Source organism: Spermophilus citellus (genome assembly GCF_964194105.1).
Source record: "Spermophilus citellus genome assembly, chromosome: 1".
Classification (NCBI taxonomy): Eukaryota; Metazoa; Chordata; class Mammalia; order Rodentia; family Sciuridae; genus Spermophilus; species Spermophilus citellus.
This window is the reverse complement of record NC_138182.1, coordinates 47962778-47976431: the sequence shown is the minus strand read 5'-3', so window position 1 is coordinate 47976431 and position 13654 is coordinate 47962778. Positions and strand designations below refer to the sequence as shown.

At 41.5% G+C, this 13654-nt stretch overlaps 1 pseudogene across 1 annotated transcript; it reads right to left on the bottom strand.

The window, feature by feature from the left end:
* Positions 1-1464: 1464 nt before the first annotated feature.
* LOC308658384 (protocadherin-8-like) lies at positions 1465-2729 on the bottom strand (annotated as a pseudogene). Its single transcript has 2 exons — positions 2339-2729; positions 1465-2304 (listed from the first exon to the last, which is right to left on the bottom strand). The product of its transcript is annotated as a protocadherin-8-like (transcript).
* Positions 2730-13654: the final 10925 nt, after the last annotated feature.

The following is a 13654-nucleotide window of genomic DNA, read 5'->3' as shown; positions in this document are numbered from 1 at the left end:
GAGAGCACTTTGGGAAGAAAGCCTCGTGGAGTAGGTGAATTGGGTGGCAGCAGAACTGGGATTGCCCCAGAACGTGTGTGGAGGCCGGTGTGAGTTCGGGAATAAAGATTTGCTGTTTGAATCTACAAAGCTGTGTGGTGGCTCGTGAATCTGTGCCCAGCCAAGACTGCGGCAGATTAGACAAAGGAGAAAGAAAGGAAGGGTGGGGATATGAATAAAATAGATAGTAGGAAAATCTGAGATAATTTTCCTATATACACGTGTAAAACATACCTAAGTGAACCCACCATCGTGCCCAACTACAAGAATGGGGTTCTAATTAAAATAATATATATTCAATGCTTGCATAATTTTATAAAAATGGATTCCACTGTCATGTATAATTATTAAAAAGAAAGAACCAATAAAACAGAAAGAAAAGAAACAAAATCTGGGGGGGGGGGTAGTTAATGAGGACAATAAGAGAGCTGAAATGTGCTCTACCTGAGCCTGTGAGATTCTGGTCCTCTCCCCAGGAGAGGAACACAAAGATGTTCCGCTACCCCCACTCCTGGAAATTCCTGCAGACCTGACACCCTGGACCTCTGAACTGAGAATGAACCCTATTTAAAAAGGGAGGAGAGTAGCAGTTAATAATATTTCACCCTTAGATATGGAAACTGACAGAGAGGGCCCTGCATCCCTCATCTGAAGTGCTTCAGGATGGAAGGCGGCCATGACCCCATGAAGAACCTCAAGTTGAAGCCCTGGGAGTCAGCTCCTAACACTCTGCAACTTCGGCCAGCTTGGTCACTTCTCGTCTGATACCCACTTGGGCAGTGCTCACAAAGCCTATTCCTCCATGTCCTACCTTCTCCCTTGCAGGAACAAGTCACAATGACTATGGCCACTAGCAAAAGACCACAGCTACTTGCCCAAGCACCGGCCCACACTATGGAGAGCTCAGATTGCCTTGCTGCTCCCTGAGCAGTGTTTCTCCAGACTGGTCCTTCCGCTCCCTCTAGTGGCGGCGGTGGCGGTGGTGGTGGCGGCGGCACCAGCAACACTTTTCCGCCAGGTGGCACTAGATCCGTGGGCACTAAAAGCTGAGTGGCGGTGCATGATATGATAGGCCTGCTTCCATCTCACCTCGACGACCTGGTCAGCGGGCCAGAGGGCTGAAAGGACAGGTGTTGCTGCAGGGACAGTTCACGGGTAACCAGGTGCAGTGCTAAAAGTCGGAAACTGCTGTCACTGCAGAGGAGGTTGTGAGCCAGCTCTACGTTGAAGCCTTCGTCCTCGTTTTCTGCCTGCAGTTTTGTCACTAGGTAGCCTAAAGGCACGCCTCGGGGCAGAGGTAGCTGGGCTGAGACATCGAAGAGCATCGGGGCCACCGGGTGGAGCGTGTGGTCGTTCTGGTCTTCCACCTGCAACCGCACTGCTGTAGCGGTGGAAAGCCGCCATCTAGCGCCTCCAGTACCAGCTTCATTTCAGCCAGCTCCTCGCTGTCAAAGCACCGTCGAGTGCGCAATTCTCCAGTGACTGTGTCCAAGGAGACATGGGTGGATACGGAGTCCTTGGCGCGGCCCATCTAGTCTTCCAACAGCGGTAGGTGACCTGGCCATTGTGGCCCAGGTCCGGATCCTGGGCGATCACCATAGCCAGGTAGGCACCAAGCGGGTTGTTCTCAAGCACCCACATCTCATAGACTGGCTGTGTGAAGACAGGCGCGCTGTCGGTTCTCGGCGCCCACAAGCACGCTGTAAGGCTTCACGGTGAGCAGTGGGGACGAGCCGTGGTCCTCTGCCACCAGCAACAGGTAGTACTCTGTGATACGCACTCTGTCCAGCAACGTCTAAGTAACCACCGACTAGTTACCCAAAAGGGCCGGCTGCAGTCTGAAGTGCTTGTACCCATAGAGGGCGCAGTGCACCTGCCCGTTGAAACCCGAGTCCCTGTCCGACGTGCTGACCAGAATCACTGAGCTCTCGCGCGCTCACCATTTACGCGCCAAAGAGGTTGCTTGCCCAGGCCTGGAGAGCCCCAGCCCCGCTGACAAGGTCGCACCTGCTTTCCGGAGCGCGGCAGCGGTGAAGGACGAGGTGACTGGTTCTCCCGGGGTGGCAAGTGGAGTGACAGCGATGTCTGGAGCGTTGTCATTGACATCACGGATGAGCACGAAGACCTTGCAGGTGGCGACCCGAGGACCAGGGCCGCAGTCCTGCACCTGCACGTCCAGATCATAGGTGTCCTGGCATTCGTAGTCCACGGGACCCGCTAGGATGAGGCGACCGGAGCCCGGGTGGAGCCGCAAGAGGCGGCTCACTTTGGGTGGGTTGCAAGCACGGAAGGAGAACACCCGCCACGGGGCCCTCGTGGGGGTCCGCCGCGTCCAGGTCCAGAAACAACAAGCTCACAGGGGCGTCCTCCACCGCTCCCTGAGGGAAGGCTGGGCTGTGGTCGCTAGCGTCCCGCACACTCACACTGAAGAGTTGCGATGGCAGACCGCGACCAGCGGCCCCGCTCCTGGGCCAGGCCACTAGCTCTAGGCTGTAAGCAGCCTGACTTTCGCAGTCCAGCTCCTGCAACAGCACCAGATCCACGCATTGGGCACCGCCAACACACGTCTGCAGCTCCTCTTGGAACGGGCTGTGTGGCTCAGCTAGTGACACACTCTGCAGCCCATTGGCACCCACGTCCTCGTCCAATGACACTTGCCACACAGTTATCCATCTATGCTGCGTTGTCATGGCCACGTCCTCGTCCAATGGTACAAGCCAATGGCGCTTCCAGTGGGATGCGCATGCCCACTATGGCTCCTTCGGACACCTCCACTGGAATCTGGGCCCTGGGGAAGCACTACACATGGTCGTTAACGTCCCTCACCTCCACCGCCATATGCACCAGCCAGAATTGCTCCTGTGAGAAGCTGACCACGTCGAACACCAGCACACACCGAGGGGCCTGGCCACATAGTTGCTAATGGTCCAGGCCTACATCCGCGACAGTCAGCGGCCTGTCACCCTCGGGCACCCAAAGCAGAGAGCTGTTGAATTGCTTCATAAGTCAGAACTGGCTAGGCACCTTTCTCTGGGAATTAAAGAAAACGTGGTCAGAGAGAACATCAATGACGGTGCACAGGGCTTCTTCCTCATATGTGAGGAAATGACAGTTTTGGTGCAAGAGCCTGACACTAGTAACAGCCAGATAAGCAGCAAGTACTCCAGTCCAACCCCTTGTAAAGTGTCACCAGGAAATCTGAGCCTCCAGAAAGTCATCTTTGTTCCTCAAAGAGAAAAGCCAACGGCAAGTTCTGTGCTTAGACTTCAGACCTCTTAAGCCCTCCTGAGTGGGAATGTGCAGTCAGGAGACACTTGCTCCCTTAAACACATCTAATCATTAAATCCTCTCTGCTGTGTAATTGCTTTTCTCTGCCCCAGGCCTAAACATGCTTCTGTAGAACCCCAATGGAGGTGGTTATATAGACAAGAGAATGCAAATAAGCATCCATTCAGGCCAATCTCAGGAGTCCCCAAACTACTGGGTCATGTTGCTCCCCTAAAAAGACTCACAAAAGGGCCTGGAGAGATGAAGAGAGGCTAGAGCCATGTAGGGGGTCATTAAGAGCCCATAGAAAGTTTCCACTATACAAATATGTCCTGCTTGATTCACCCAGGAAACTACTCTATTGCTTTGATAGTAAGATCAGGGGATCTGCAGCCTCTTTATTCCCTCCTAAGCTGGTACCTTTTACCTCTTCTTCAGAGGTACAGTTGCTCTTCTCCTTTACCATTTGAGATGAACATATATGCTCAGTGTAATGCATCCTTGCCACACAGTTATCTATCTATGCTGGGTTGTCATTGCGTGTATTGAAGGCTTTGGGGGCAACAGTTTCTCCAGAGCAAGGCAATGTCTAATCAGAGGAGAATCAATTTCCAAAGTAATCATCTGAATAGCTTTTCTATAGCAAAGAAACTATTAATGATGATACTTCATTCCCTTCATCTCCTTTTATGTCCATAGCTACTTAAATGTGAGGAATCAGTGTCAGGGAGGTTTGTCAGTCACAAACTATTATAAGGGATAGTTAAGGGTGAGAGAAAGACTTAGGGAAATATATTGCAGTCGGACTTGTTAGAAAATGGCTGCAGATCAATTATTTTTTAAAAGCCTTTGGCTGAAGAAAACCACGGGTGGCCTCATAGACTGAAGGCTAAAGAAACATTAAACCATCTGTCTAAAGCACATAAATAGTCCTGTGTTAACTTCACTTTATGTGTGAAGTGTTCTAAATGCTAAGCAGTCCCACATGTTAATGATTACATTGTCCCTCATGCCACAGAGTCATCATCAGTACACAGTGCCCTTTAACCAGTCATCTTGAATCAGTGAACAAGCTGAGTTAGTAACATACCCAAGTTTTTCTTGGCTCCTCCATTCTTGCAGGGACATGTCAGTAAGTGACTATTTTTTTTCTTTCACTCTTAGGTAGGAATTGGTATTTATTTTAGCACCAAGACCTATGAATCCCATTCTGAAACTGAGCCATCTTTGATGAGATCATTAATTTTCACGGTTTTAAATTAGCAGAGCATTTGGCAATGACTTTTATGCTAAGTTCCAATAACTGATATGTGAGAGAAGTACAGTGGGAAGCAGGAGTTAATTTTGGTATGATAATCTGAGATCCTTAAAAAATGGTGGGGGGGCTAAAACTCAATTTATTCTAGACTTTTAATTTTGCATGATAAAACATCAATCTGAAAAAAGAAACAGCTCTACTTCAGCTCTACTAGAAAGATCAGATTCATTTTAAGCCTGTATACTCAACAGCATATTAGACTGTCTTCTTTCTTTGAATTGAATATCCAAAGGAAGTTTCTTATTATTCAGCCTCTGGATCTCAGGGAAAATAAGGTCCCTTTACTAAGCATCTTAATTCGTACATATATTTTAACTGAAAACTGAAACTGCTTCAAATATTCCTTTAGAAATTGCATGCTTCCATATACATTAGCCAGGAGAGGGACCCATTTAACCACAGTCCAAGTCTCTTCTTCCTTATCTCAAACAATTCCTGCCAGGTTTGGCCTTTGCTAGTTTTCAACATTGCTGTTGCCATTTATGATCAGAAAAACTATTCAGGATACTGAAAAGGAAGAAGAGTCCAAGACTCCATCTAAAGAACATCAAAAGATCCAGATAAAATATGAAAAGGGCAGGCAATCAAACATTACTTCCACAATGCTAAACATCTGGAAGCTTCTGTTTGGAAACATCCAGTGATGATGTTTAAATGCTTGATTGCATTTTCCCCCACTTTTCCTCCAGCTGTTTAGCATCATGTAGACCATCCATGGTAAGGAATATGCTATGCTGATAGTGATTCATTATTAGCACTATTATTGTTTTGTAGCAAACAACCACCTTATTAAAACATTGCTTTATGAATGAAGGACAGCTGGAATTTCAGGAAAGAGACATTTTCTGAGGCAAAAATCAGTTATGTGCTGGTAGGGTGACAAGCTGAATAATATAGAAACTGTATGATCAGTCCCCCTAGGGATGTGTCATCCGGAAGCTATGTTTACAGCCCCAAGCTGCTGGTACTCTCATGTTCCATTCTCTTGGTTCTGTTAGATAAAAATCTGTCTCAATATTAAAGGCACCATGGCAGAAATTTGCTTTATGTTGCTTGTTTTCCCATTTTCCAGCATATTGCCACACTCTAAGTCCATAAAATATATTTTGATCTCTGTTGGAGTCAAAGATAAAGTGAGACAAACAACTGGGTCAAGAGGAGACCAACATGTAAATAAAGCAACAATATGTTCCTCTTGTGCAGTTCGTTTTTATAAAGAGAGGAATTGGTGAACTCCCTCCAGAGTTCACCTTTGTTCCTGGGGGCAGAGGGTGGGGGGAGCAAAAAATGTGCTAGTGGATTCCCGAAATGTCAACATATCAGATGCATAACACAAGATTTACATTCTGATCATTTAAATGAAAGATTTTTCTATTTTGCTGAACACATAACATCAATGTGCCTCTCTTTACACATGAGAGAACCTTGAATATAAACTAAAGCTACTTTCATCTATAACATGGAGGGGAAATTAGCTTTCTAATTCAGAATAGTGTCTGTGCCCTTGAAACTTTCTTCTTTCCTGTTTACATAATAATATATGTTTTGGGGGAAATTAAGCCATAGGAAATTGCTCTTGAGCAAATTTGGCTGGCTTGTTGTGTCCATGTGTCAGAGAAAGCACCAACTTTTACAGGATCCTGAACTTATACTTCCCTAGGCCAGAAACAGTTTTAGTGTCATTTAGAAAAAAAAAAAAATCATTCTATGTTCTATGCTGAGACACATTTTCGTTTCTCAATTGAACAAACATTCTGAAGCTGAATGAGTAAAGTATTATCAAAAGCAATGCTGCTGTCTTCAAGGAGTTAGTTTCAGAAATTGAAGCAATTAAATCTGTTCGAAAGAAAACAAATCAACCTAACAGCCTTGTATTTTTCTTTTTGAAAATCATACCTTGAAAAAATTAAAGTCAATCATTAGTGGGCTAAGCCTCCAAAACAGAGAAATTGTCTTAAATTATCTCATAAGAAGTATCATTCGCTCATATTCCCTGTTGCTCCATTACATAATCAGTTTGTTATTAGGGCTTGACTGTGCAGCCATTTATAAGAAAAATTATTAGTAAATTGCTGGTCTTTTTTGGAAAATCATTTTAGGAAAAATAATTCAGCCCTGAAGTCAGCCAAAATACCATCTACAAATATAGCATAGAAACAAATGATATTTTATCAACTACTTAAGTGCTTTATTCCAGAGAAAAATCACAGAAATCCACCAGAGAGTATCAACACTAATCACAAGTTCCCCTTAACATAAAATAAGCATCTGAATGGTGTAATCTTCACTTAGAAAAAGTTTCCCATAAGGATCATCATGTTAATAAAGATATCATCAAAACTATGTAATCTCCAAATTCTACATAAAACTATTAATTTAAATTACTGATTTTATTAATATCTCTGCATGAAGGAAATTAAATGAATAATGAAAAACATTTTACTGTTTTGGTCCAACTATGCCTCAAATTCCAAGTGAGGCAATGAGATTGACTTTGCCCCTTGACCTTCAGTTATCGGCTAAAAGATCAAACTTTGTGTCCCTCTCACCCTGAAGGGAGGAGGGTCCCACACACACCTATATACACGAGAGAATACAGTAAAGCAAGGAAAAAATAAAAAGAGTAGTGACTGAGAAGCAATTTTTATCTGTGCTTATTTTAATCCTCATCTACTTTCCTCTAAGCTGAACCCCTCTTTTTCTACTCAGCACAAATGTTGGTATCCACCACTAATTACAGCACTTTCAGCTATTTGATCACATATTGGTGATACACTAAAATACACAGCCTTGTTACAAGAAAATACTTAAACATTCACCATCAGAATACAGAGATGGTCACATGTGCCAAACAACACAGTTATATCAAGTACAAATGAGAAGTGATCTCAGAGTTTAAAAAGTTAGATTATAGTCTTAGAATTGCCAGGGATGGAAAGAACCCGGGAGTCATGTGAATAAGACATGGAGAAGTACAGGCACAGAGGAGTACAGGCACCGAGTAGACCAGTTGACTAGAATGAATAGCTCAAGGAGGATATTATGTAGAACAAGTTTAAATGTGGGGCACTATTGAGGAAGACTTTGATGCTAAGGTAAAAAATTGTCAATACTTCCAAAGCAGCAGTGATAAAACACTGTGGTTTATGGAGCAAGAGCTTGTTGATGTGTATTTTATTATAATAAATAATGTATCTAATTGCCTTCCCTAAATATTGATGAAATTCTCAAAAGGAATTGCATTTTATTTAAAGCTTCAAATCAGCATCCAACACAATGATTGGCTCTGAATAAATATTTATTAAATGACTTATTAAGCCATTATTGAATGGTATACACCTTCTGCTTACCTCAAAACTTACCGGGCAGCCAGATGAACTAGAGAGACTGGAAGCAAAGAGATGACCAGTGAAGTTTCTTGGCAATCTAGGTACAAGATGTCAAAAGCCTGAACAAAGAGTAGGAAGAAGTATTGCAAGAAGATCTGAGGAACATTGCAGTGGAAAAATTGGTAGAACTTCATGACAGATAAGCTCTAAGGGGTTGAAAAGATGAAAAACAAATACGTTATTTTAAACAAAAAAAAATGGTCACACTTTCTCAAATCTCCTAATTACAAAAAAAAGCAGTATTTCCAAATAGAATTCCCAATGGTTCCTCATACTCATTAGCTAAATGACCAAAAACAGAAGAATTTCCTCTTTTAAAACCTCAATGTCTTTAGGTAAGAATGCCTTCTTTGAAGAGTTGCTTTGAAATTTAAATAAGAAAATATAGGAAGAAAAAGAAGTTCAATGCTTAACACTTTGTGGAATCTCAAAAGACAACTGTGTTCTTTGTTATAGGCATTTGCACATTATATTGTGATTTATTTCGTTAAAGGTGTATTTATTATCCCCCCAGCTTATACCATTTCTGTGAACTACCACATAAGATCATTTGAATTCAAAAGTAGAAAACTGAAGAACCATAGGCTTGGTGTCTAGAATGGTTATATGATACTTCTATAATAAATGAAACTTATTGAATAATACTTGAGACTTTGGTCCTGCCACATGTTATAAAACTGTAACATGTGTATTGGGTTAGCTTCAATACTGACCAATCAAGAAATGTAGGACACTTGTTTTTGCCTGCTCAGCTTCCAGATTTCTTTTGAGAAGCCATCTGTTCACCAAGTCCATCCATGTAAGTAGGATAGATAGACTCCCCACCCTTGAAGCTAGGAAGGTGACCTGACCCACGCTTAGCCAAATTAGAACATTTCATCCCACTAGCTTCAGTGATTGATTTAGGCAGATGCAAAGTGTCCCAACTCAAGTCATTCAGAGAGTTGCCAAAATCAGAAAATATAAACTGGGATGTGAAACCACTAGATTTAGAGTGCTTTACTGAGAGTAAAGTCAACGTTTTGCAAAAAAAAAAAAAAAAAAAAAAAAAAAAAAGCCAAGATAGCATTGAGCACTTATATCCAGCCATTATTGATCACTTACTTAACTTTCCATTGACATAAAACAATGAGTTCCACTATTATGTTGAAGCCAATCAGTAGTTAGTTGCTTCTCTGAAATTATCAGTAACAGACCCTAGCCTGAGTAAATTAGTTGAAGGGATACATGGAAGAGGTCAGTGGGGACCTACAGATGGTAAGTTGAAAGGTTGACCTGCATTCTTGCTGTATGTTTGCACAGCTGCTGGGAAGTTGCCACTTCTATTCTGGGACTCAGATCATGTGTCTATTAAAGCCAGAGAATAGGAGGTCAGAGATTAGGAGGGCTTGACTACATTTATAAGAAAAAAGATAGTCTTCAACCTAACATTGGTTCCTCTGAAACAGAAAAAGACAAAAATATAATATCACTAAAATAGACTCTTTGGACAGAGGTCAACAAGAGGGCTAAGAGTTGAGAATCTTGGTAGATAAGGCAAAAATTTCCCCATCAAACTCAAGATAGTGCAAGAAAATAAAAGCAAAAATAATCAAGAAGAGTGAGGCCTCACAAGACTAGACTCCCCACATTCACTTCCAAACTATGGCATAGTATGTATGGCATAGCTAACTGAGGAAAAATGACAATAGCCTCACAGTAAAAATCCATACCTTAGAATGAAGGCTACAAGCAAAGGGACATATTAGCTGTGATTCCCACTCCAAAAAAAAAAAAAAAAATTGCTCTAAGTGTCTCCGACAGGACCCAGATGGAAGTCTTAAACTGAAAAAATTCAAACCTGTTGCTCAAAGTAGGAATCCCTAGGCCAGGAGTAAATCCAAATTCTTCCCCCATCTTTGATTGTGGAGTTGATAAGTGCAAATACTAAACATTTATCCTGTCAAAAAAATGGGGGGACGCTCATAGCGTTGAACCCCAAATTTAAAAATGGCCTGTGATCTTGGTGAAACCCTTGAAATATTGTTCCTAATGCCCAGCTCCCATGTGGTCACACAGGACAAAGGTCAAGAAATACCATCACCATGACCAGGATCTAAGGAGGCTACAATGGCTGACCTCAGAACATGTACCTCAGTCAGGGTAGGAAGTCCTTGCATCTCCTGGCCAACAAGACATGCTATGGATCATGACCATTAGGTGAAGGTTTCCCTTTTCTAAGTGTTATTTTTTTTTAATTGCAGTTATCTCTGATTAGATGTGTGAGTGAGGTTTCAATGGATCACACAGGTTGGCAGATCATGAGGAATCTCACCTACTCCTGACAGATAATGGTGCAAATCCTCCCAGGATCTGGCTTGTTGCAGGACTCAGTGATTGCATCAGTCTGTGAGCTTCCTTCAGGAAACTGGTTAAGTTGCCCACTGGTGGCAAAAAAAAAAAAAAAAAAAAAAAAAAAAAAAAAAAAAAAAAATCCTGGTTAGCCAGGACCAAGTTCAGGAGCAGAAATCTGGATTATTTACCTTTCCCTCTGAGACACTTGTTCTGATAAATGCACTCACCCTTGATTTGAAGCATTCTGTGTCCAGTGGTACTTATCCGTTCCTTGTCTTTGTTTCTCAACCAGTCATTGGATGTCTCTGTTGACTCATTTTGTGTCTGTAACACTGCTGTCAGCCTGCAGATGAAGATTCCATTCAGTTGACTCACCCGCCCTTCCAAAATCCTCTACCCTTGTCCTTTAATTCAAGGCAGACAAGGCCCCCCCCCCTCAAGCCTGAGATGCACCTCTTATCTGTTTCTCTTGTTCTTGGCTCCCTTATTCAGGACAGCTGACAGGTTTACAAAATAGCTTCTGTCTCTCACATCAAAAGAGCCCTAGGGAAGGGATTTGGGGCCCTTCTCAGACTGAGAGAGCAAAGGAGAGCCTGACCCATCCAAAAAACAGTGAGCCAATACGTCATCTCTTGTTCCATCTTCTCATGAAGGACAAGGCCATGTGGGCTTTTAAATCTCTTAGATCAATTTAACTATCAAACCCCTGTCGGGGAATGGTGATAGGTGTAGAATTCTCAAGTGATTCTGATTGCTTTCAGGGTCTGCACCATTCTCTTTTAATAACCGCTATAAACTGAATACCTATTAATAATAGATTTTTTTTCCTTTTGGTGATGTGAAGGCTGTAGAGCAGCACTTTACCCAAAGGTTAAATTCCAAATTTATCACAAACTTTAAATACTTTATAAATTTTAAGGGGTTGTTAGATAAAAAATACCATTACATCATTTCCAGATCAAAAACTTTTAGTTATACTCATTACTTCTAGAACAAGAAGAGCCCCTCCATGAATTCAGCCCTATCTTCCCACAACTCTCCTTCTTCTGATTTAAGGTATGGTTCCACCAGAGGTTCCACATTTCCCTGGAACTGCATCATTCATTCCCACCACAGTGTCTTAGCTCATGCTGTCCTGTGACCTCAATGCAATTCCTTCTACAAATGCTGTTGAGTGCTATACAAAAACAGTCTTTAAAACAGTGTTTTTCAAACCTTAATGTGCCTGAAATCACCTGAGGATCTTCTTAAAATGAAGATTCTGATCCAGCCGGTTGGAGTAGGGTCTTAGATCTGCATTTTAAACAGTGCTACAGCACTGTAGCACCTCCAGTTCTGCCCTCCCAACAGCGAGAATTTAGATATTATTCAAAGGCCAGGTCTTTGGGAAGTGTCTACTCATTGCTGATGCAACTCTCCTACTGCACTTATTAGACCTACCCCATTTAGCCATCTACCTTATCTTATAGGTAGGCTTCAAAATTAATGTGTGGTGCGCACAATTATTCTTGTAAGCTTGATTGTATACCATAATTTCATAAGAAGGGGACATCAGACTTTCAGAAATCACAACAACGTCATGTTCAATGTGGTTGTTATTTAATAAGTGTCACTGATTAAGATGAGACCAGACAAACCTGAATGATCGTTGTGTCTCCCTTTAAAGGGCATGTGTAGAACAGATCCAGACCAGGTATCAGGGCAAGCACCTGGATAAAGCAGTGGTTAAGAGTGAAGACAGATGACATGAGTTCTAATCATGTCCTATCAATATGGGTTTAGACAATTCTCCTAAATTCTCTAAGTCTCAGTTTTGTTGTCTTTTGTCAAATAGCAATAGTATTACTTTGCAGGATTATTCTAAGGTTTCAGTTGGAGATCAGAAGTAAACAAGACAGTGTTTATGGAGGATTCAGCATGATGCCTGCTGCACAGCAAGTGCTCTAGAATAAATATGAGCTTTAATTATTATCTGGCATGACAGTTCTTTAAGATTGTCAGGAAAATTCTAACACAGGTTTTAGATTCCTTTAATCATTTTAAAGCTATTCTTACACACCTCCATGGTGACTCCCCTGTTCTCTTTAAAGCTGAGTATAATCACAAATACAGTTTGTAAGGGTTAATAGCCACCAGTTACTGCCTTTTTCCTGAGTTGTAAAGTCAATTCCAATGCTAAAAACTTACATAAAAGATTTCTAAAATGCAGTCTGTAAGGTTACCACAGCAACCGCTAGATGTCATCTTTAGAATGTCCCTCGGCTTCACATTCTGTTGGAAATGGAGTTATAAAGTATATACTCTAAATAATTGCCTTGCCTAGAGTTTTAAAGAGTAATCATAAGTATTCATGCATCGACATAAGAAAATATGCAATCGCAGCATATATTATGAAATGCACACGGTAAAGGGACGAGTCTCATTCCATACTAATTTCTCCTTTCTTTGTGTATGTTAGCATAGCTTTTTCTTTAGAAATCACAATTAAACGTGCATTATTTTGAAGAGGTATTCTTTCATTTTTATAACTAATTTAATGCATGCCTAATATGAAAAAGAAAACCTCATATTAAAAACATAGATATATCTAAAATTCCACACTAAAACATAATAGCTGTCAACATTTTAGTCATATATATTAGGGAGGAACATTTTATAAATAAATAAACATATGTGTATGCACAATATGCATTTATAGAGATACATACATGCACACAAATATACCTACGTATTTAACAAACTATTTGTTTTTGCATATACCTGCAAAGAACTTATCCTTGCTTTTGAATGTGGCCTGTTCTTTTTTTTCTTAGTCCTATAGTAAGCTCTTTCATGTTAATAAATACTCCATTTATGTATGATGTTTCAAAATGCACTCTACTGTCATGTATAACTAATTAGAACAAAAATAGATAAATAAATGCTCTTGTATAAGGTCGTTTGAAAAGTTCCTTGGAATTTTTTTATGCATAGACCATATGCATTTAACCATCCCTTTGCTACTGAACAGGTTAAGTGTTAGGATTCAATTTTGGGTGGGGGGACAGAAAATTCATATGCAGATACTATATGTGATTCAGCTAGATTAAAGTTTATTTTCAGTCATGCAAACTTAATTTAGGCTTTTGTGGGGTGATTCTCATAGTGCCAGGACTCAGACTCTTTGTATCTCACTGTCCCACATGTGTGATGACTCATGTTCCAAAATGTGTGTGCTTTATACCCAACCATCACATCCACAATCTAGGAATCTGGAAGGAAACATTTCAAAGAAAAGTGTGGCCCTGCAAGGAGATTTCTAGAATTC